The sequence below is a fragment of the Heterodontus francisci genome, chromosome 36 (genome assembly GCF_036365525.1).
Source record: "Heterodontus francisci isolate sHetFra1 chromosome 36, sHetFra1.hap1, whole genome shotgun sequence".
Classification (NCBI taxonomy): Eukaryota; Metazoa; Chordata; class Chondrichthyes; order Heterodontiformes; family Heterodontidae; genus Heterodontus; species Heterodontus francisci.
Window position 1 is genome coordinate 18601998 of NC_090406.1, and position 24494 is coordinate 18626491.

The 24494-nt window shown below is 44.4% G+C and overlaps 1 long non-coding RNA gene across 1 annotated transcript; it reads right to left on the reverse strand.

Moving 5' to 3' along the window:
• Positions 1 to 12627: 12627 nt before the first annotated feature.
• Positions 12628 to 21718, reverse strand: LOC137351627 (uncharacterized). Its single transcript, XR_010969539.1, has 3 exons — positions 21195 to 21718; positions 18568 to 18664; positions 12628 to 13404 (listed from the first exon to the last, which is right to left on the reverse strand). It is a non-coding gene; the product is annotated as an uncharacterized lncRNA (long non-coding RNA).
• Positions 21719 to 24494: the final 2776 nt, after the last annotated feature.

Consider the following 24494-nt stretch of genomic DNA (forward strand, 5'->3'; position numbering starts at 1 on the left):
AGTTACGCGATTACGTGTTTAGGTGGTGTCATAACAAACTGTTCCTAACTAATCAACATCAGTCAGACCTGGGACATTAGTAACACACTTCTGTACATAGTTTGTGCTGTGCGCGTCATGAAATATATATTTCCAAAAAAACATAAGTCAATTCCAATTGGCGTTACATAAAATAAAAGCAAAATACTGCAGATGCTGGAAATCTGAAATAAAAACAGAAAGTGCTGGAAATACTTACGGCAGGTTAGATAGTATTTGTGGAGAGAGCAGAGTTAACGTTTCAGGTCTGTGACCTTTCATCAGAACTGGCAAAGGTTTCTGTTATCCTGCTCTTTCCGATAAACGTATTTAACATTGAATAGACGGTGTATATCCAGTGTGCTATTCTAAATCTAAATCGTACAAATCAGTATTAACATTCTATGCTACTTATATGGGAGTACAGATCAATAATATTTATTAGCCTTATAGTATGACAATTATACATTTATTGAATCATATTTGATTTGCATAATATATTCAAGCCAGGAACTGGATCCATTTTTGTTGCACACTCAGTTGATGGTCTCCAAACAGTACATTGATAATTTATCTCAGGGTTGGTCAAAATAACTTTCTGCGTGACTCACAGTTACTGTTATTTTAAAGTCAGCACTTTGGGGAAGGAATTGAGTGAAGAAGGCGTTCCTCTTACTGGCAGTAATGTCTCACACAGGAACACATTTTTCATATTATATTACTGCATTGTTTATATTAGAGTGATGCTTTTGGATAGCGTGTGGAAGCTGTTAAACTGTGGGTTCATCCATAAAATCTGTACACTGCATCGAGTTTTTTTAAAACAAAAAAGGTACAGAAGCATGGGCTGGAGAGGAAGGCTTTAGTCGATACACCACCCTGGTTCTTTTTATGGTAGTCCTACTTAGTTCAAACAATGGTGTTTGAACCAAAAGTAGAAAAAGAAACAAAACAAGCAAGCTTTATTACTCATATGAAGGTGACCCAAGAGACATCTCCCTGAGATTTTCTTTTGGAAAATGCCTTTCTCCCCAGGTTAGGATGGTAGCTCTGGGATTGTCTGGCTGTGACAGGATGAGAGGGTGTCAGCTATTAGGCTGCAATCCTGGGTGCTCTAGCTTGTGTGTTGTCTGAGAACCTGGATTCAAAGGTAGGCACCTTCTGTTGATTTATAGGGAACTCCTGTTGGCAGACTGAGAAAGAATTGCAGTTGAAGCCAAGCTCTGGCTCTATAAACATTTAACTAGGTACCGAGCCCAATGGATCACCAGCTGACAGCACGACGCTGACTCACAGCAGCTGCCTCTGCAATTCCCTGGCACTGACATGGACACCGTAATGTCTCCTCAATGAAAAGCAAAACTACGGAAGTGACAAATCTGGGAAAATGCTGTCCCTCGTCAACAACCTGCTGAACTGGTTTATGAAGGAAGGTATAGAGATGCAGTTTTTGGATAAGGCAAGCTTTTTGAATGTGTTTCTCGCCATTTAGAAGGACTTTTAATTGATGGGCAATTGGTCAAAGTTTGCATATTTTTTTGAGGGCACTGTTGCCACTCAAATCCATGCCCTCCCCTCCCCTCCCCTCCCACTACTATTTATTCAAATCCCTTTGGCTCAGTTTCCATCCTGTTGATCGTGAATGTGATACCTTATCCTTCCTTGCACACTTCCTATAACCTCTCTGTGGCCTTCACCTCAGTGAAACACTCCTGCTTCACTAGCTCTCCTTTGGCCCACCTCTACCTCAAATGATTGCTATCCTATTTGTCCCAAAATAGCAGAACTTATGCAGGAAATGCATCTCCTCCTATACCTGTACGGCCATCTCAGATACCACCACCCAACTCCCCCCCCCCCCCCCCGCCCCCCACCCCATGCTTCCATCCTTGGTCTCCTCATATTGTTCATATATTTGCAGGTCCCCTAGCACTCACCATTCTGCATTGCAAAGATTGCTGCAGAATTGATCCTAGTGGGAAAGGATAAAAAATCAGGAATGGGAGAGATTGAAGAATCAACAACAGGAGAGAGGCAAGAGATAGTCATCCTTAATAATAAACCTCACGGCTTACACAGAAGTCTTGTGCTCCTGTTCCTAGTCCCATGAGAAGTATATATTTAGAAGTTGACTATAAAGGCCAACTGTATTCCTTATGCATCTCTGTTGGTGATTCTTGCACATTTCCTATTGTCAGTTCTTACATTTCTTCCACTCTTGATTCTGCTGCTGCCTCTCCCGTACTTGATTCTGTTGTGTCTTCTGTTTTGCTGTTAATCCTGATGATGATCTATTGCTTCTGTGTCCATAACCGAAGGAGCCTGACTCCCCACCTCAAGCACCCCCCCCCCCCCCCCCACCTTTTTTGTCTGGTTGGCGGTTGCTGTATGGCTGGCCTCTGGTGTTTGGCTGCTGAAATCTGGCTGCTGCTGAGGTCTGCCTGGCTCTTTATGGCTGGCTGACTTCTGGTAGTTGGCTGGCTACCAGACTGGCTGACTGTTCCAGGTTTCCGTTTCCTGTTCTGCTACTGGGAGCTGCAGTTGCTACTCTGCTGTGTCAGTCTATTCATTTTCTCTCTCATCAACTACTGTCTTGGCTCCCGAGCTAAACTCACTGGATTTGTTTTAAGACCAGTGTCGCTGACTGACAGTCTTCCTGGGTCCAGCGACAGTGCAATCCCAGTAGTGATGTACTTCGTGTATGCACATGGCACATACTAGCTAGTCTGCCCATTCACAACCCACTTTGTCACTGGTTCCACAGAAACCTGCTACATTACTTATCATTAAATACAGAAGAAAGGCACACATAAGTTCTGAGATCCAGTCTACACTATATAAAAGCAGTATGATATGAACATTACTGTTGTTACTCTTTTCTTGCAACATAAATATGCAAAGCCAACTTAATTCCAGAAACTGGATAAAGCTGCTGCAGAATCTACATTCACTTGCCAAAGAATTTGGTTCAGGTTAGCACAGAAATTTCCCCTAAGATGCTACAGAATTCATGGGGTCCTGTCTAAATGCTATCAAATAATGACATTATCAGTAAACATGGTTCCCAATTCATGTTCTCAATACCCTGTTTTATCTCGCCATCACCTCCATAAATTCCATGACTGTCACTGTGCTTTTTCTTCCAATGTCAAGTTGTACGTGAGCCAAAACTTAGTTAACACTGACAAGACCAAAGTTAATGGCCAGATTTTGCTGGTATAATAATGGCAAGGCTGTTAAAATGCTAGCCATTATTACAGGATAACTCTGACAGCAAAAGTGCAGTTAAATGCTGAAATCCAGAAGCTGTTGTCAGAGATACCCTGCTCCTCCACAGTGTGCACTGTTGCAGTTCTTGCCGATAGGCTTGGTGCTGAAATTCATGTAATGGCATGAATTTCAGGCACTTAATCACTAGTCCCACACTAAAGATGGCTGAAAAAGTTAGTGCTGGTGCATTTAAGAGTCAGTGAGTTTTTAACGCTGTAAAGTGATAATTACAGGACGTAGGGGTAAAGGATAGCTATTCAGTGTGGCAGAAGGTGGGAAGTGGGTCCCCACAAGGATGAGTGCTGGAACCACTGTTTATATTTATATTAACGATTTAGACTTTGGAATCAAAAACAGAATTTCTAAATTTGAGGATGACACCAAATTGAAGACGGTAGTCGACATTGAGGAGGACTGCAAAAAATTACAAGCAGACATTATTAGAAAGCAGAACGCTCATATAATTAGCCAATACATTTCAACTTGGATAAGTATTGCATTTTGGTAAGAAAAATAAGGAGGTTGCATATTAATTGGAAATTAAAAATATAAACAGGACCAAAGGAGACAAGTAGAGGAGTACAAATACACAATCTACTGAAAATTGTAATGCAGCTCAATAAGGCCATAACAAAAGCAAACCAAGCACGAGGGTACATTTCTAGAGGAATAGAACTGAAAAATAGAGAAGTTATGCTAAATCAAATCTTAGTTAGATTGCACTTGGAGTACTTTGCTCAGTTCTAGTCTCCGTATTATAGAAAAGATATAGAGGCACTGGAAAGGGTACAGAAAAGATTTAGAAGGATGATACCTATCAGGAAAGATGAACAGCCTGGATCTCTTTTCTTTTGATAAGAGAAGGCTGAGGCGTGACCTAATAGAAATCTTTAAAATTATGAAAGGCTTTGATAGAGTAGAAACAGAGAGAGTGGGCTGAATTTTATTCGGGTGCTGCGCTGCATGGCAGTGCCCTTTAAACTCAGCGGGGTGCTCACATTTAGCAGCCGCCACAGAGCCCCCGTGATATTTCACACGGGGGCTCATTAGCATCATTGTGCCGAGCCGCACCCCCCCCCCCCCCACCATATTACGTGAGGGGAGGCCGGACATTCGGCACATTGAGAGACATTTTGACAGCTGTGCAACAGGTGCGGGGGCCCTATTTAAAGCACCCCAGCACCTGCTTCCTGACAGCTGTCAAAGAAACACTTACCTGACTGCTGAAGTGTGGGGCTGCTGTCAATCTGGCAGCAAAGCTGAAAGTGCTGGAGAAACCCAGCAGGTCAGGCAGCATCTGTGGAGAGAGAAGCAGAGTTAACTTGACCAAGTTCACAGCCCTGAAAGTCAACTCTGCTTCTCTCTCCACAAATGCTGCCTGGCCTGCTGAGTTACCCCAGCACTTTCTGCTTTGTTGCCACATACTTACCCTGCTGTGTCCCAGTGTTCTGTGAAGTTGCGAACCACTTCTTCCTTCTTGGAGGCATGCCACACCTGGGTGAATAATCTTAATTTTGCACATTCCAGGACGTGACACTTAAATATAACATAAAAAGCAAATACACAACAGAAATAAAACCATAATTGTTGAATAATTACCTACTATAGGCATCTAATCATCTGACTGTGAAAAGCCGCAGTCTAATATGCATTTGGAATTTCTCTGCTGTTATGTGAAAATGCATGTAACTGCCATTATGTGATCTTTGTTTAAAAAAACAGGAAAATATGTTCATATTCTAGCTGTATTGCCAACTAGAAATATTATATCAATAAATATGATCAGCTGCTGCAGAAGCAAAGTGTTCGTGAACACGCGTCAATGTATAATTGTTGAAAAACCATGACAACAGCACAGATTTCCTCACCAGTCCTGCATTGGTTTTCAAACATGTGCAAGACAAACCTTGCAGCCAGAAGTTAGAGCTGTTACACGATGGAGTCACCTTTGCATTTAAGGGACCACACCAAAAGCCGAGATGGCAGAGGGGTGCTCTCGGGTGGCCCCACAGTTTAGCGATGCCTCCCTGCTCACTCTCCTCCAGGCTGTGCGGGCAAGGTGGGAGGTCCTTTTCACCAGCGAAGGTAAGAAGAGGCCCTCCTGCCTGAACAAGGCAGTCTGGCTGGAGATGGCAGAGGAGGTGAGTAGCTGTGGGGCCATCCGCCATCAAAGGGTCCAATGCTGGAAGGGGATGAATGAGCACTCCTCCAGCCAGCCAGGGCCCACTAGGCCTCATGTGCACAGGGTATGAGTCCCAAAGTCATCCACAGTCAATGGGCAATCAGATCAGCAGCCTTCCTTCAGTCAGGCTACTAGCACAGAGGTTGCACCAAGAAGGATTAGTGTAGGATTAGTATAAATGGGTGGTTGATGGTCGGCACAGACTCGGTGGGCCGAAGGACCTGTTTCAGTGCTGTATCTCTAAATAAATAAAAAAATAAATAAGGGCAACATCTCCATTTACAGAGAGCAAACTGACATAATGGGAATGCATAAATGTCACAGCAATGTAAATATGTCTTTCACTAAATGTTCCTCACCAACATGTGTGTCGTTTTCTCTGTGTGAATGATGTATGCCAGCACGTAGCGCCAATGTCACATCCCTTTGCATCGTTGGCCCTTCAGGAGAGCCAACATATGCAATATCATTGCCATGCCGCCATTGCTCATGAATGTCTCCACGGATGCAGTGATATGGACATTGGCTCAGTCAGCTGCTGCCTCTAATGGTTTACACAGGGATGCTGCAGATGTGGAATGGTGCACAGCAGGTGAGCAAGGGTGATGTGTGGCTTGCAGAGCTCATGTCAGTTCCTATGGAGCAGAGAGCCTTTGACTGATAAGCCACTGTCGTACATCCCTAGCTCACTGCTAGCCCTGCGTGCTGAGCCTGGGTGCCATGCATCTTTCATGCTGTAGGTCCTCAGCGTCCTCATAGTCCGAGGTGGAATCCTGTTGACCTCTCTCCTCATCATGACAGGCCTGTCCCCTATTGGGTGCGTAGTTGTGCAGAGCAGCAAAGAAAGGAGCTGGCTTTTTCGGCCCGTAGTACAGGGCATCACCCTATCCATACAGGCCAATGCACCCTTTCAGCATGCCGATCGCCTGCTCAATTGTGGCTCATGTAGCTCAGTGGCTGGTGTTGTATCTCTCCTCTTCTGCAGTAGTGGTGGGGTCTCTCACTGGTATCGGGAGCCATGCCTGCAAAGGATAGCCCTGATCTCCAAGAAGCCACCCCTCCATCTGAACCAGTTCAGTGAACAGCGATGGCAGCCGGGACTGGCGCAGGTCCCAGGTGTCATGGCAGCTGCCTGAGAAGCGGTACAGATTTGCATGAAGCATCTGCGGTGTTCACATACCAGCTTCACCTGGATTGAGAGGGCTCATTTAATCGTGATGTCTGCAGGTGGTATCCTGGTGGGAGGCCTGATGGCCACATGAGTGCAGTCTATGAACATTACAACCTATGGTTCTCTGGCAATGGTGCCGGAACTGATGGCCCTCTGGGCCTGGCTGTGGGAGTCCGTCCTGAAGCGGACATACTCACTGTCCCACCGGTGCAGGGCATTGGTGATCTCCCTGATCCCTGATGCAGCGGTGCACTGTTGACTGTGTGACCCCACAAAGGTCTCTGGTGGGCCCCTGAAACGCAGCATAGGCGTCAAGCTTGAGAACCGCTGCCACTATGAGGACCAAAGGCATAGGATGTCCACCGAAGTCCATGGGTTGCAGGTCATCCTTGAGCAGGGCACAGAGACATGTCAACACCCTCTCTACATGTGCAATCATCTCTGACACCAGTGCTCTGACATCCAATGGCATGTCATGTGGGGCCTGTAGATGCACGGCAAACGTAATGGCGGGCTCCCCTTGGGGGCTGCTGCTCACAACCAGGGCCTCTACATGGATCGCACCTGCCTGTTGATATTGCCTCTGGTGCATACAGATCTTCACGAGCAGAGGTTCACACAGTGTAGGATGAGCCATACCTATTTCCATGTGATAAATAAAGTTGAACCCTTCATGTATTTGAAGGTTCTTAACAGGGCAGGGATTGGTGTTGACGGGTACATGAACTGCTTTCCTGGGTCAACTATGTGGCGTGCCATGGCATTGCTCATCTTGGCCAACACTCAGTGTCACAGCATGACCACATCAAGATCCCACCAGCTGAATTGATTGGCCCACCATCCATATAACCTTTATGCTCCTGCCCTTTCTGTCACCGTCCCCACACACAGGATGACTAGAGTGCCATTGCTTCTTCACAATCACAAATGCAGAGCGTACACTGTTTACAGAGGGAGGATACACAGTATCTCCCTTCATACCTGCAGAGCTTTCCCTCCAGTGATCCCAGACCCCCTCCCTCCTTCCTTTAAGAATGCAGAGCTGCGACCCCTGTAATACCCCCTCCCCCCTTCCAGTATGCAGAGTGAGACCCCGGTGATTCCCCCTCCCTCCTCCCTTCCAGTATGCAGAGTGAGACCCTTGCAATCCCCCCTCCTCCCTTCCAATATGCAAAGTGAGACCCCTGAGTATCCCCCCCTCCCTCCTCCCTTCCAGTACGCAGAGTGGAACCCCCGAAAACAGAACTTACCTTCTGTCGCAAAACCTTCTGTGTCTGATGACCTGTTGGCTTTTCTAATCGTGAACGGGTCAGCACGTGACAGCCACCCGTTCAAAGTAAAATCAGGAAGTGTCCATGGAGAGGAGGCGGACTGCATAATCTGCAGAGGTAAGTACCGTTTAACATATTCCAATTGGGGTGCCACCACCATGTGGCAGGAGGGCCGCACCGAGGTGATCTCCATTGTGAAAGTATTACTCATCTCCAAACCAATCTCATCTCTCTGCCACCTAAAGCCTCATATACACTTGCGTCATCCCTAGGCTCAACTTCACCAATACCTTCCATGCTAGTCTCCTGATCTCCATTGTATATAAACTCCAACTCATCCAGAATTCTGTTACTTGCATCCTATCCTACATGAAGTCCTGCTCGCCGAGTATTCTCTCCTTACCATCCTCCACTGGCTCCCCAGCCCACTTGTTGATTTCAAAATCCCCATCTTCTTTTGCAATTTCTCCATGGAGTTACTTTGCTCTACCTTTCCAACTTCCTTAAGTGATGCATTCTTGCACACAGTCTGTGATCTACATTGTTCTGCATTGGTGACATAGCGTTCAGCCATTTCACCTCTGCACTTTGCAGATCTCTTCCCAAACCTTGGCATGTCTGTTTCAAAAAGCTTTTACGGAACCTTTTCCTCGGTGAAGCTTTTCACCATCTAATGCTTCTCTCTAGATCTGTTTGGGTTAAACCTCCATTTTAGAAAGCAATATTTAGAAAGCAAAATAGGATATTTCACAAAATTAAAGGCAAGCTGTTGTTAAAAATCACTTCATTGGCAAAGTGGACAAGAATTAAAGCCAGGATGTTTGGCTTACATACCTTATGGATGCCAGCCAGAGCCATGATCCACATTTGTGTATTTCAGGGAGCATTTATAGCAGCTCCCTGAGATAGTTAGTTCAATGCAGATCAAAGATAAAACCTAGAACTTGACTGGTTTGAGTAGTTGAGTGCATAGCATTCTGTATATTTGCCCACAGAGCAATTAGGGTTTTTGAATATTAATTTTGCCACAATGCTGTCACACTGCCTTGCAAAAGGGCCCACCTGTAGCAGAGTGTGTTCCGGACTCGATTCAGCTACCTCCAAATGTCCGAGTGGTATTGTCAGCGAAGACTAGGGCTCTCCAGGCAGGTCATCACTGACATATGTGCCATGCTACAGGACGAGTTGCGACCTATGGGATTTGGTGGTCACCCTATGCCAGTGGCCCTGAAGATCATCGTGGCACTCAACTTTTATGCATCTGGATCCTTCCAAGAATCCAGCAGGGATATGTGTTGGGTTCTCCCAGGCAACAGCCCACCGCTACGTCAAGGAGGTGACCAATGCCCTGTTCAAGAAGGCCAGCAAATCTGTGCCCTACCAGACCGATCCTGATAGTCAGGGCCATCGGCTTTGGGGCTATTGCTGGATTCTCCCCAGGTGCAAGGTAGGAACATAGGACTTGGGAGCAGCAGAAGGCCCTTCACTCCTTCGAGCTTGCTCCATCATTCAATAAGATCATGCTGATCTGGTTGTGGTCTCAACTCCACTTCCTGTCTGCCCTCTCATAACCCTTGACTCCTTTGTCTATCAAAAATCTATCTATGGGAACTTGTCATTTAGGAGCAGGAGTTTTAGATTGCATGCATGTGTCCAAAGGACCAGCCAACTGCATTCATCAACAGGAACGGCTTTCATTCAACTGGTCTGCAACCACCGAAAGCGTTTCCTGCAGGTGTGTGCCCGCTTCCCAGGAAGCAGCCACGACGCCTACATACTTCGACTGTCCCGGGTGCTACAGCTTTTCAGGCTCCCCGCTGGCACTCAGGGATGGATTCGCAGGGACAAGGGCTACCCATTGAAGACTACTGATGCCTGTGAGGAACACTCGCAATGCAGCAAAGGTACAACACTTGCTCGTCTCCAGCTGAGTGGCCAATGAGCAGGCCATTGGGCTGCTGAAGATGAGATCCCAGTGTCTCGATCGATCCGGTGGAGTACTGTAGCATGTCCCAGCAAGGGTCTCGCGTATCATGGTGACCTGCTGTCTGCACTATCTAGTACTGGAAGGGGAAGGCTTTGCATGAAGAGGACATGATTGATCACCACTTTTCAACCGACGAGGAGGACATGGAGGAGGCTAATGAGCAGGCAGCTTTGGATCTTGAACCCCTTGCACTGGAAGCCAGGCACATTGAGCGATGGGCCAAGGAGGCAAGAGAGAGTCGCATACTTACCCACTTCCAGCCACCATGATGGCCTCTCAAAATGAACTCCATGAAGACTCACCTCAATGGATTCAGCCTGTCGCCTCCTTTCTTTCTGGCTTCCGTGCCTAGCGCCCAACTTAACTATGAACTCTGGCACATTTGAAATACTTAACAAAGGAGGGCTGTGGCTACACTGGAAGCTCAATGAGGGAGGAAGGATGCAGGCAGCATCATGCAATTAAGGAATGAAAGAAAAAGCATTTTTCACCAATGAACGTGAACTGTAATAATAATAGTACTTTATATCACGAATGACAAATGTCAAACACCCGTGAAACCCCAGTGTGTCTCGGTGCTTTTCTTAATACATTTACAAGTGCTTCTATGAGGTGTGACCCTTGCAATAACAGCTGGGCTGGAGGCAGCCCCTCGTTCCCTGCCTGGCTTTTCCCCATGTCCCCAGGGGACCTAACGAGGGTGAGCTGCAAAAGAAGGTGACCTGTGGCCGAGATGCAGTCATGCATCTGGCAGGATATGGTGATGCCTAACTCCCTTTGCCAGTGCCGTTTGTTCACTCCCTCCCCATATCGCACTTCCTCCCGCGAAGCCACATGTAAGCCCCGAAGAGGGGAGAGGTAATGGAGCACTCATCTTGGCAGAACGAAGGAGGTCATTAACCCTCTTTCTGCACTGCACCCACATTCGGGATATCATCCTGTATCGTAATATTTACATTAAAATATCAAAACCGGACTGATGCAAACTGTTCCCAGAGTATCAGCAGAGAAATGAGGTTCATTTTGCCCAGCGAGAAAAGGCTCACATTACAATAAATCTCACCCCTGAACCAATTGAATGTCATTAACACATCACAATTAATATTATTTGCTTTGAGGCAATTATTAAACAGGTCTTTTCCTAAGCCGCACCTACTAATGCTCTCCCTTCTTTTGAATTTGGTAAAAGGTGGCAACCTAGTCACTGCTAAGGATTGTTTACACAATTCCCTTCTGCCTTTCTCAGTTATGAGTTATGAAGTTTGCTCTCATCAGTGAAATACAGCATATTACACATTTGTCAATTACAAATCCTCTACTCATATTTTTGATGTATCATAGCTTTGTGATTCAAATGTCCAATCATTTAATTACAAAAGATACTGAATGATCCCTCCTCTGTTTACTTCCTCTGTGATCTCCATCCAGGTGGGATGACCTCTTCTTGCCATCCCTGTGGAGGCGCACCTCCTGCTTTTCCCTGTGGGGCCACCCGCTCTTTTGCCTCTGCTGTGCTGTGCTGGGTGAGAGGGTCCACAAATTACAACATTGAGTCCAGCAGCAATACAGAATCAGTAAATGTCTCAAAGGCTGCAATGCAAGCAGGGCTGGCAGGGCTTTAAATATGGCTCCAGCACATGCTCCGGAGTCATCTGACACCACAATCAGTGCCTCGGAGCCCACTCCGTCATATAATTGCTGGGCCCCGCGCCTCCATTATGGTAAGTGGCCTCTCGCCATCTAATCGCGGTTGACCAGCCGCACATGTCACACATGGCGATGGCACCCACTTCCGGGTCTGCTGTCGGGAACATGAAATTCAACCCAGGGAGACAAGAGCAAGTGTACTCTTCAGATGAAATGGAGTTAGAGGGAAGGGAAACAAACATAATTCAATTAAATTCATTTTAAAGTCGTACGTTTTATCTTTATGCTTTTATAAACTTCCATTTTAAATTCCTATGCTCATATTGATAATGTAAACTGCCCATATAAATGTATTACACTGTTATTACACCATCCTGCCACTGTTGGTGCTGTAGCACCTCTACTGATGGGAGGCTGAAATTACAATGTGGCAGGTTTACATTATCAATGTGGGCATGCAAATTTACAATGGAAAATGCTTACAGATAAAAGATTTTCATTTATTAAGAATTCAGCTTCACTGAAAGGGTTACCATTAGTCCAGTTTTCAGTTGGACAGTCTATTTTCTTTGAGCAGATACTGTGTTCTTTTAATTGTTAATGTAAGAAGGGTAACATTAGTTTTCTGCTTGTTTCTTCTTGGAACTTTATCATCCTGTATCGTAATATTTACATTAAAATATCAAAACCGGCTTATGCGAATTGTTCCCAGAGTATCAGCAGAGAAATGATGTTCATTGTGCCCAGCGCAGAAAGGCTCGCATTACAATAAATATTACCCCTGAACCAATTGAATACAATTAACACACCACAGTTGAAGTAATTTGCTTTGATGCAATTATTAAACAGGTCTTTTCCTAAGCTGCACCTAGTTACGCTCTCTCTGGTTTTGGATCTGGTAAAAGGTGGCAACCTAGTCACTACTAAGAATTGTTTACACAATTCCCTTCTGTCTTTCTCAATTATGAGTTATGAGGTTTGCCCTCGTCAGTGAAATACAGTATATTTCACATTTGTCAATTACAAATCCTCTACTCATATTTTTGATGTATCATAGCTTTGTGATTCAAATGTCCAAATCATTTAATTGCAAAAGATACTGCATGTTGACATTACAGCAATATTTACACTATACAATATAAAATACATTTTCTGTGTAACACCAAACTGTCAAAATTTAGAATACCATGTTCAGTTTTACCAAAGAAAGGTAAAGAGTCAATAAAGAGCTTTCAAATCAAGTTTTTTAAAGGATAAAAACAGTTATTGCTGGAAATACACAGTAGGTCTGGCACCATCTGTAAAGAGAAAAGGCAGGTTAATGTAACCTGAACATTAACCTGTCCTTACAGATGCTGACTGACCGGTTACATATTTACAGTATCATCTGCCTTTAACAAGAAAGTACACACATTTATATAGCACATTATATATATGGCACACAATGTTATAGTCCTTTTGGTTTTGGAAAGGCTGAAAACTAAATTTCACTTACTTATACTGTTTACACAGATTGTAAATTGTTGGCTGAAATCATCCTTGCAATCCTATATGCATCCATATTTAAGTGGCCACATCCCATTAAATGTGGCTGCTGCTTTGAAGGACTAATGAATGTGTGAATTTTCCCATCATTACCCCTTCCCATCCCACCCCGCCATCCATTTTCTGAATTCCAAACGCCATGTCCAACATGAGCCGGAAGCACACCATGCATTGTTAATGAGGGACAACCTTGAGAAATCCTTCTGTGGTTGGGCCAGCAGAATGCCAGCGAGCACTGGGAGAAGATGATTGACATGATATCTGTGCCCAAAGATTGATGGTGCTGTTGCGTAGCCATGGTCACTTCTGTAACCTGAGTAGTGCAGTATGACAACTAGAGTTAGAAAATGCCACCAGTATTCATTTCATTTTTAACACACTTGGGCTAGATCCAATTGAAACAAAGAAAAGCTTTCCCTCATAGTGCGAGCATTCAGGCAGACTACAGACTCTGCTTTGCCGTGTCAGTGGGCAACAGTCTCTACTGAGTGCTGTTTTCATTGTGTACTCATGTCACTGACAGATGACTATGCCTCGCTAGTATTAATTAGCGTAGATCTATGTGCTATGATGTGAATGTGTCTCAGTTCATTAATTTTAACCAAAGCATTTAATGCGTGTTATATTTGATATTTCATTTAAAATATTTTTTTTATAAAGGAATGATATCTTAGTTAGCTGAGTCATTATTTATACTTTTAGTAAGTCTAAAACAAAAAGATGTAAAACTGATAGTCTGTTTCTCTACTCTTTTCTCAATTTAAACTAGCGATGATGTTGTTTCAATGGTGCAAACACAAGTTTGACGCAAATGTGAAACCCAGCATGCTAAATATAGCACATCGAGGAATTTCAAGCATGGTGTTCATAAATAAATTATTATTACCACATCAGAGTTAATCTATTGACCTACACGCGACAAGAGAGAAAATAAACCAATCTGCAACACATGAGGTGCTTTGTGCATGTCAATATTTCCCAACCACTGTGAAATTCAAAGGGAGGAAGTATTATTTCCAACAAAAATTACAGTTTCCTCATTTGAACAGAGAGACGCGAATGGGATTTTATGCATATTCTTACTTGTGACAGAAAAGTCCATCCAGGAACTGGGATAGATGAGTATAATGAAATCCACTTGGGTACCTTCTAGGATGAAGGGGAGTCCCAAGTAATTTTTATTACCTCTGACTCATTTACGCATGTGACCACTGCATGTGTCCTTAAATAGATGAAAGATATACTTAAGTTATGATGGTGGTGACATAATGGCCTAGGAATTCCAGGACTAACAATCACTCACACCATTAATATGGTGTGTAGGAAGAGTATCTCATTAGAAGCCAGAAGTGCACTACCGCCATATTGGTAAAGGCCAAAAATTTGGTGTTGTGCCCATGACTGAAACAAGTGTTAAGGCCTGATTACTGGTTGCATTCAGGAAAACCAGGTCTACATGTAGCCTAAAGGTGATCCTTAGAGACACTGTTACAGGCTGCAACCAAGAAGGTAAGTTCTTTAAATATACCTGCATGAATGTGGAATAGGAGGAGCAGGAATGTTCCTCTTTACCCCACATTCAAAGAGCTGCTGCCAGCCATCACTTCACCCCCCTGCCCCCCACCCCACACATATTGCCACTGCTACATCCCCTCCAATCGCTACAGCTCTGCTTCGACCCACTTAATCTCAGCCTCTGCCCTTCCCAATCCCAGTTTCTAACCTCCCCGGTCCTGGTCTCTGTCCTCCCGCTTGGTCTCTCCCCTCCCTGATCCTGGCGTCCCCTTCTATCTCTCAATCATCACTACCATTTCAACCCCATTGTCCCCTTCCTTTGATTACTTGCTTTGACACCAGCAGCAGCTCAATCTTTGATTCCCCTCCCCAGCCGAGCTGCATGGAGACACCTGAGAACATATTGGCTCTTTAAAAACATCTGATGAATTTCAAGGCCTCTTGATATATTATATACACATACGTCATATGCTTTTTTAATATATACGTACAACACGCAAATATAGATTTCTGCTAATTTATTAAAAGAAAAAGAAAGGCTTGCATTTATATAGCACCTTTCACAACCTCAGGAACTCCCAAAGTGTTTTACAGCCAAGAAGTACTTTTGAAGTGTGGTCACTGTTGTAATTTAGAAAAGGTCTTCATATAATGTATATTTCAATTTTTATTATTCCTCAACTCTTCTAATGTCTAATATGAATAAACAAAATCATTCAGAGGTCATGAAAAAGGAGCTACACACAGAAAGATGCCTGGGCATTAAAATAATAATGGCTGGAATTTTACCTTGCGGTGGTGGCCTCGCCTAGTCGGGCGTGAGCCCACCTCCACTGGGCCTGAAGGCATGCAGCGATTTTGCCTGGCCCAGGCCCTTAACTAGAAGAAGTAGGGACTTCCGCCTCTCTGAGACAGGAAGTACCGCCTCCAAGCATTGCCAGCAAATCAGAAGGCCGGCAGCTCTTCAGACTTAGCAGCGCCACAGGGAGTAGTGGCCACTGCTGGGACTGCATCCAGCCAGGACCTGCAAGTGGAAGAAGCCCCGGAGTGGAGTTAGGTGTGTGGGCCTCGCTGGGGACAATCAGCTGGGCTCCGGAAAGGTGAAGGGTTAGGGGTCGATCGAGAGAGCAGAACAGGATGCTCGATCAGGAGGGCCCCCAGCCCACAAGGAGGCCACCTGGTTTAACTGGGCTGTCTCCCCAGGTGGCAAAGTGGCCATCCACCGCTGGCAGTATACCAACGACGGTGGGAGGAGGCCCTAAAATGGCAATTAATTGCCCACATAAGGGCCTTAATTGACCTGGAGCAGACAGGCTATTTTCCACTTCCCTTGCCGCTGTTAAAATTGCAATGGGGGTGGGTAGGCGATGGGAATGGCACCCCCCCTACTCAATTTTACACCCCCCCCACCTCACCTCCAGCCCGTTCCTGGGGGACATAAAACTCCAGCCAATTTCTAACTGTCAATTGATCAGGTTTTTTCACGTATATCTTAGGTTCTTCAATAATTGTTTTACTTGTCAGTAATGAGCACTAATTTGACACTAAAACCATCCTTTACCCATCAATTCACCACTGAAAATGATTCATGCCTGATGCACAACCACTGACCCAAAATGATATGTTCCCCTCAATATCTCAATAAAGTTCAAATGTGTAGCATGTGACAAAAAAGTGCAGCAGGAGTTTTGTTTTTAAAAAAATCAGATACGAAATACAGCTTCCAAATTTTGCTGGAACTCATTACCAAAATATTAGACATGAAATTAACAATTAGACATGGTTTAATATATATTTTTATATATACTTGGCAATAAACTTATTATAAACTCGGATACCACAATTTTAAGGAAAAAAATTAGTCGCGGGAATAGAGGTATTGCTGGATGAAAAAAGGCCGAGATCCATCTTGTTCACCTTCTACTGTCCTGGTAGTTGCATGAGACAATGATAATGGAGGTGTTGAAGAATCATAGCACTTAATCTCTATAATTGGTCTGCAACAGACCCAGTCATGATGTGAGCAAACTCCTAGTGACCGTGAACTTGGGAATTGTAGGAACATATAGTGGAAAGGTGTAAAAGGGCAAAATTAAAAGGGACAAAGTACAATTCATGCCAGAAATGAGCAGTATTTGAGAGGCACTGAATATTGGCTCATGTTCACTCAAACCAGCACCTATCCTGCCTTTACACTGCAGCTTCCAGTGAAGTGTTGACAGCATTTGAGAAGGAGCAAAGAGCAAGTTGTTGCGATCACACACCTGCTCACATCTTTATAAAGTTGGAGGGGGTTGGAGGAGTGTTTCAGACATTTACATATAACTGCTAACTCAAATGCTTGGATGGCTGCTTACCAGCCTTTTACAACTGGTGATCTTTTAACTGAGTGACAGCTGACAGTACGGCCAACATTTTTTAATTGGTAAAAGTAGAATATCGATTTAAAAAACTCTTCTGGGTTTAAATTATTTTTAAAACTTAAATAGTTGGTGGGCTTGGCACCAGTGGAAATGTTATCATAGGAAATTATGTAAAGGTAAAGGCATTCAATTCCACGTCTCAGAGGTTATCTCTCACTTAGTGCCAGCTGTGGCTTAGTTGGGACACTCTTGCCTCTGAATCACAAGGCTCTGGGTTCAAGGCCCACTCCACAACTTGAGCACAAAAATCAAGGCTGACATCCCAAGGGAGTGCTACACTGTCAGAGGTGCTGTCTTTTGGATGAGATATTAAACTGAGGCCCTGCCTGCCCTCTCAGGTGGATGTAAAAGATTCCATGGCACCATTCGAAGAGCAGGGCAGTTATCCCCAGTGTCCTGGCCAATATTTATTCCTCAATCAACCTCACAAAAACAAATTATCTGGTCATTCTCACATTGCTGTTTGTGGGAGCTTGCTGTGCGCAAATTGGCTGGCTCATTACAACAACGACTACACTTCAAAAGTACTTCATTTAACTGTTAGGTACCTTTGAGACATCTGTTGGTTGTGAAAAGCGCTATATATATGCAAGTTTTTTTTATCTCAATGCTGTCCCACAATAGCAGTGTTGCATTACATTTCTCAGTGCCAGACCACTGAGAAGGCACAGGTGAAAGGTCCATGGAAAAGCAATAATAAAACAATTCTATTCATTATAAATGGGGCTCTTTATTTCATTTTCCTCCCTCCAATTTTATCTCCCTTCTAAGAAAGACTAATCATGCTGGGGCCCAACACACCCTTTGTGTACTAGCCTGAACATAAGGGCTGAAATTTCTTGGATTGTATTTATGCAGAGATAAGATGAAATTTACACCTGTTTCTGTGCTGACCTTGCAGACGGGGAACTTATGCCAAAATTTCCTGCAGAGCTCAATTGCCTATGTAAAAGCAAATGCAAATGCAGCACCAACAATAGGAATAATAGTGAGTCGGCTACTGCCATCACTCTCAGAGCTCCACTACTCCTCTTCCATCATTATGCAGATAATTGGGAAGGCCATTCCAGAAGCTTAAGTCCTTCTGAATGAGACTGACACCATTTTGATTAAGTACAGTGCAAGTCTCAGGTCTAACATTTTCTTTTTAAAAATTGTGAAAAAAAATTACTATCAATCTTCAGAAATCTCAGTTAAGCCAATATCAGGCAGCTTTGGGCTACATTTTCAAGTGTGAATCTATGCCAGCGCATTATTCATGGTAATCCAGGAAACTCGTGCGAGCTGATCTATGGAGTGGGGGCAACACTATGTAAATGAGTGGCAGAGGGTTTGGGTGGATGCAACCCAGAAGTGGCGCAAACAATCATGGAAATTCGTGTGGCACAATGTTTTGCCATAAACCCGGCTTTAATCAATTACATGCAAATGTTGATGTAACCACAGTCTTACACCGCAGTTATGCTGAAACTTTCCAGGAAATACGCGACCTTCATGTCAGCTGCCCGCAGCTTGCTCAAGTGTACAAGCATACCCACCTCAGTTCAATCCTGTCTATGTCCATTGTGACTCACATTCCTTTTCCAGTAGGACAGTAGCAATCAGGATTCAGAATTTTTTCCAGTTGTCATATCCCTACGACAACCATGAATGAGATCAGTTAACTCAACACAGGTACTGAATCCATAAAATAAAAGCAAAATACTGCGGATGCTGGAAATCTGAAATAAAAACAAGAAATGCTGGAACCACTCAGCAGGTCTGGCAGCATCTGTGGAAAGAGAAGCAGAGTTAACGTTTCGGGTCAGTTCCGATGAAGGGTCACTGACCCGAAACGTTAACTCTGCTTCTCTTTCCACAGATGCTGCCAGACCTGCTGAGTGGTTCCAGCATTTCTTGTTTTTATTACAGGTACTGAATCCATTCCATTAGTGGAAAAATGAATGTAATATTTTGTTCTCTGAGTATCAAATTATTTGTTATGTTACGGCCGATTAATTTCTTGGAGTCAATGCAGGCAAGGTACAATTTAGAGAACAATATTTTATGAAAATTATCCCACAGTCACTATGAGTCGCCTCTTCTGTAAAGCCCCATAGGTATGTACTCTAGATAATTTATATTACAATTATTCTTGTTCTTTGTTCTGCCGTACCCTTGCCTTGGACTATTCTAGTTATGAATAGCTCAAGAAAGGAAATCTACAAAAATGTGACTGCTTGCTTCTAACCTGAATGACCAGGGAGACAAAGACCCTGAAATTATGTAGTATGAAATTCCTAAAATAAACAGGTTAACACCTCTGTTAGAGTAACAGACAGAGGAATATCACCTGAGAGTGCTAAATATTTAGGTGCTAATATTTCACTGTGTAATTTGAAGGCCAAAGAATTTCTTCATATAAATAAAAATTTGACTTAAATCCCCCCACCACCACCCCAGGTCAAAAGAAAGAGCAAAAACTGAGTCTGTGTTGGAAGGGAGGGGGAAATAAATGGATGTCAGAAATGTGACCATTCACATTATTACAGACTGGATCATTTGGAGTTTTATGGAATTTTTGTAAATTAATAAATGGATGGTAATTTGTAGTTGATTCTTTTAAATCACGAGTGGCCACCTCAGTGTTTATAAAGCAGTAGTCAAACCACATATATGGTCTGGAAAAAAAGAACATGGTGACTACTGTTTTGAGTGTCTTAATGTGACCGTTTTATTTCCTTGTCCAAGGTTTTTACCAAGGCAGCAACTAAAGTTAAGCTCCAAAAATAATAGTAGCACTGCAATGTCTCAGCCAAGTATGTGAAAGGGCATTCAGGATTGCTGGATGGAAGTGAGCTTGAAGTGCTCAGCATCAACGCTGATAACACTTTTCTCCCCCATTTGTGTTTGTGCCATTTGGTATGGGGCTGCCATTTCACCTTGCCCAAACATTTCAGACGGGAAACAATGCATTTCCCATTGAGAATTCTCCTACAAATTTGCTTTTTGGAAGAGGGAAAGGAGGAACAGAGGGATGTCAGGCTAGTCAGGCAGCAGCAGAGATGCATGGCACTCACCTACCAGTATCCCAACGCCACAATATACAGGCAGGGGCACAAATACCAGTGCCACCAGAGACTTCATTTTACTAAGATGCCAACACTGAGTTATGCCACAAGCAGCAAGTGCACTTACAACTCATTTCCACTTGCTACCAGTGACTTAAGGTCACTACTGCCCTGAATGTTTATGCTATGGAGCCATTCCAGGTTGTCACTAGGTATTATTAATTCAGTCAGCTGTGCACTGATGTATTAAGCAAATCACATATGAATTGTTTACTGGAGCTAGTAATTTCATCACCTTCCACGTAACCAATCATTGGCAGCATGATAAAGCACTATTTTTAAGAGTATTAGGATCCCAAAGGTCCAAGGAGTCATAGAATGTACCTACATGGCCTTACTTGCTCCATTAATCAACGTATGTATCTACGTGGCAATGGATTCCACTCTCTCAGTGTGTAGTTGGGAGGTTCTATATGCCTTCCTTTTAAGTCAAGCAACAATACCAGTGCTCTTTGACACAGAAAGGCAAGTCTTGGGATGGCTTTTGAGAGAGTCAGACAATTCTCTGCAGATATGGCTCATGACACCTGCATTATTCCAAATTAGCAACTGAGCACTGTTACATTGAGGTCCATTTGTTTACCAGAGTGCTAATGGAGCACACCATTGTGTTATTGAAGGCACCATTTTAAGAGACTGGATTGCTCTACAATATAGTCCTGCTAGTGTCCCAAGGTTGTGTACTGCGTACTGCACAAATTAAACTTACAAAGGGAGAGGAAGAAGGCCTCAAGGACAGCAAGAGGATCAACAAAGGAGTCAAAGCAGTCAACAGAGGATGTGGTGGACGACACATTGCCAGCCAGAGACAGTTATGCCACTCATGTAAGAGACCTACTCTTGACCTCCACAACTAGCCACTGCATTAACAATCTTGTTTACATCGTCCTCCTCCCTTTGCTATCATTTAATGATCATTGTCTTGTGAACAGCAATTCGCCATCCAATGAAAACAAGCTCTAACCCTTTGCATGAACAATGTTTGCAATGACAACTTTAGTGTAGTAATAATTTTAAAGAGCTACCATATTATGTTCATGCCTAATGTTTCTTACCACAGTGCTTCCCCTTGGTGCCAGTTTATGAAGCATGTGTTTCTCCTCAGCGTTATTGCATTAGTAGTTGGTAAGTAGTTGCTGCTGTGTCGTAACAGGAAACTCCTGGGACTGAATTAGCCCTCAGCTTATGGTAGCTAACGGCCTGAGATGGAATGGCTGCTGGCTGTGCCTCTTGTGCTGTGGCAGAGGCACACTAGTCCTATGACTATTCTGTCACATGTGCAGAACGTGAAGGAGGGGTGGTGGGAATACCAAAAAGTTAGCATCATCCGAGCCCATTCTTGCCATGCGATTAGACACTGGCTCAACATGGCTACTGATTTGCAGAGATGAGATAAGTGAAGCCCTGTTTAATGGTTTTCTGTAACCCAGCCCTAATAATTTGGAGGCCAGAGAGACAGCCCTCTCCGATTTAGTACTCCAGATCTCAATGGCAGGAGTCTAAACATCCATGGATGAAGCAAACTGTCCTTGGAGTCTCCTTCATGAGGCTGTCTGGTGTAGATATTCCTGAAGCTGTCACTTACTCTGTGGTAGAGTGCAGAGTTGAACATTTGCGCTTCAATGTCCTGCACATGCTGCTGGTGGATTCTTCCAATTTAGACAGCGTTGCAGCACACTCTCTGGGATGGCCCTCAATGCCCACAATAATGCTTGAAGCGGTGTAAGTATTGTTTTTCTTAAAGCAGGACCCATGAGACGCAGATTGTCATGTTCTTCAGCCAAAAGACGACACAATGTCGTGGTCCAGACAGTGCTGTCTTGCTATTCACATCACCAGCAGCTGCTGTTGCTCACTCGTGTGTCATCCAGTGCTTTCCCTTCAGGCTTGCTCTCTAATTTCCCCTGGGTTGCACGTCTCTGAATTAGTGTTTGGGAAGGACATAACGTGATTGTGTGTGGCGTAAAGTACTGGGAGGGCCGGATGTACTGAGACCGTGTTCTTCCTCAGTCACATCTTGAGAAGAAAAGAGGAAGAGAGGTTACAATAATTTCCTGATGAGCAGAATTTGTACGTAGTTTGCAGAAGAAGGAGTGTCATAATTTCACAATGTGGTTTGCTGACAGTTAATCTAACATACCATAGAATGAGAAGGGAGTGAAGCAGGTGTCGATCATAAATACACAGCTGCACATTGCGTCCTAATTTCTCATATCTGCCAAATTCAATGGCCTCCTTCCTCAGAATTTGAAGCACTTTTTCCAAATAAGGAATAGGTTAGAAGTTTTGGGGGGTGGGGGGGGTGTGGTGGGTGCAACAGTGGTGGGGAGTGGACGGCAACACCAGTTGCAGCTCTTTGTCAAATATTAAGGGCTGTTTTCCTTAAGGAGCAATACAAAAGTGAAAATTACCTTTTATTGCCATGATATGCAGTAAAACCCAGATATCCATGCAGCCCATAATGGGCATGATAGCAGGTGCATTCTCTAAGCTTCTTGTCGAGTGAAAACATATAAGGATATGAATGAAGAAATACCAAGGTGATGCTGGGGTTGTAAATGCACTGCTTATTGCATCGATTGTAAACAGTTAAAGCATTTTAACTCAGTGAGAGGGGAGCTTATTATAAATGGCCGACATGTACAGTACAGTACATTCATGGAAGGTTAGCCTGGCTCTTGTCACATTGTCTGAACTGGTGACATCACTAAACCTCTTTCTGTACTACCTGGTCTCCTGTTGGGTGTCAAATTGACCCAGCCTGCCCTGATCATCATCTCCTTTTGGCATACTGCTCGCCCAATATCCAGTCCTGATGAGTAGAAATTTTTCAATTAAATATTGGGAAAACTGAAGCAATTGGGGGGGATTTTATGCTCTCGCCTACAGCGAGTTTGGATGCAGGGACCCCACCACTTCCTGCCTCCACCCCAATTAAGTCCATGGCAGGAAGGCCCGTGGACAGTCTTCTCTCCCTGGCACCAATTGAGGTCCTTAAATGGGCAATTAATGACCAATTAAAGGCCTCTTCCCGTCACTGCTGACATTAGCCGAGCAGTGGGTGAGCCTGATGCCACACAGGGAGCACAACGCGTAAACCTGTGCCGGTTGCTTGCCGGCTCCCAGAGGTGGGGGGGGTGGGGACACAGTGCCCATTCATGGACACAGTGCCTGATCGAGGGACGCAGCACTGGGGAGAGGAGAGGCCCACTGAGAGCCACACCCCCTGCCCTTGCTGTCGACCTCCCCCACAACCCCTTCCCCCAGACCCACCCGCCTGTGAAACCCCTCCCGCCCTGACTTAACTGGAGCCTGGGTCCCTCAACGATCCTCGGCCTCAGGTGGGTGCATTACCGGCAGCAGCCACCACCTCTGCGTTGGTGCTGCCTAGTGAAAGAGCTGCTGGCCTCTGATTGGCCAGCAGTTCTCAGTAGGTGGGACTTCCGTCCCCAGGGTCCTTACTCCCAGGGAAGGCCCATCGCTGTCCACTTAAGTGCCTTATTGTGGGAAGGCGTGCCACATTACATGCCAAAGAGGTGACGCTGGGCTTTTGCCGGCTCTTCAGCCGGTGGCCGAGACCGCCGTCGCCTACATAAAATCTCCCTCATTATCTTTTCCCATCCACAAACTCCATTATCTCGTCACTGACTTTATCGCTTTCCCTGGTCACTGTCTGAGGCTGAACCAAACTATTCACACTTGGCATCCTATTTCACCCCAAGATGAGCTTCTGACCACATACTCACTCCATCACCAAGACCGCCTATTTCCATCTTCATAACATTGGCCTTATTGGACCCACCTCATCTCATCTGCTGCTGAAGGCCTCATCCATGCCTCTAGACTATCCTGGCCGGCCTCACAGCTTCTACCCTCCATAAGCTTGAACTCATTCAAAACTCTGTTGCCTATATCATAACTCTCACCAGCTCCCATTAATCAGTCACCCTTGTGCTTGCTGACCTACCATGGCTCCTGGACTAGCAAAGCCTCAATTTTAAAATTCTCATCCTTGTTTTCAAATCCCCCTATGGCCTCAACACTCCCTATCTTTGTAACCTCCTTGAGCCCTATGACCCTCCGGTTTCCTGCGCTCTTCCAATTCTGGCCTCTTGAGCATTTCTGATTTTAGTCACTCCACCGCTGGCTCTACACCTCCATTTATCTACGTCTCTCTCCTCCATTAAGACATTCCTCAAAGCCTACTTTTCTGGCCAAGTTTTTGATCACCTTTCCTAGTATTATCTTACGTGGCTCAGATCAAATTTTGTTTGATAATGCTCCTGTGATACACATTGCAATGTTTTACTACATTGAAGATGCTATATAGATGCAAGTTGTTGTTATTCTATTCC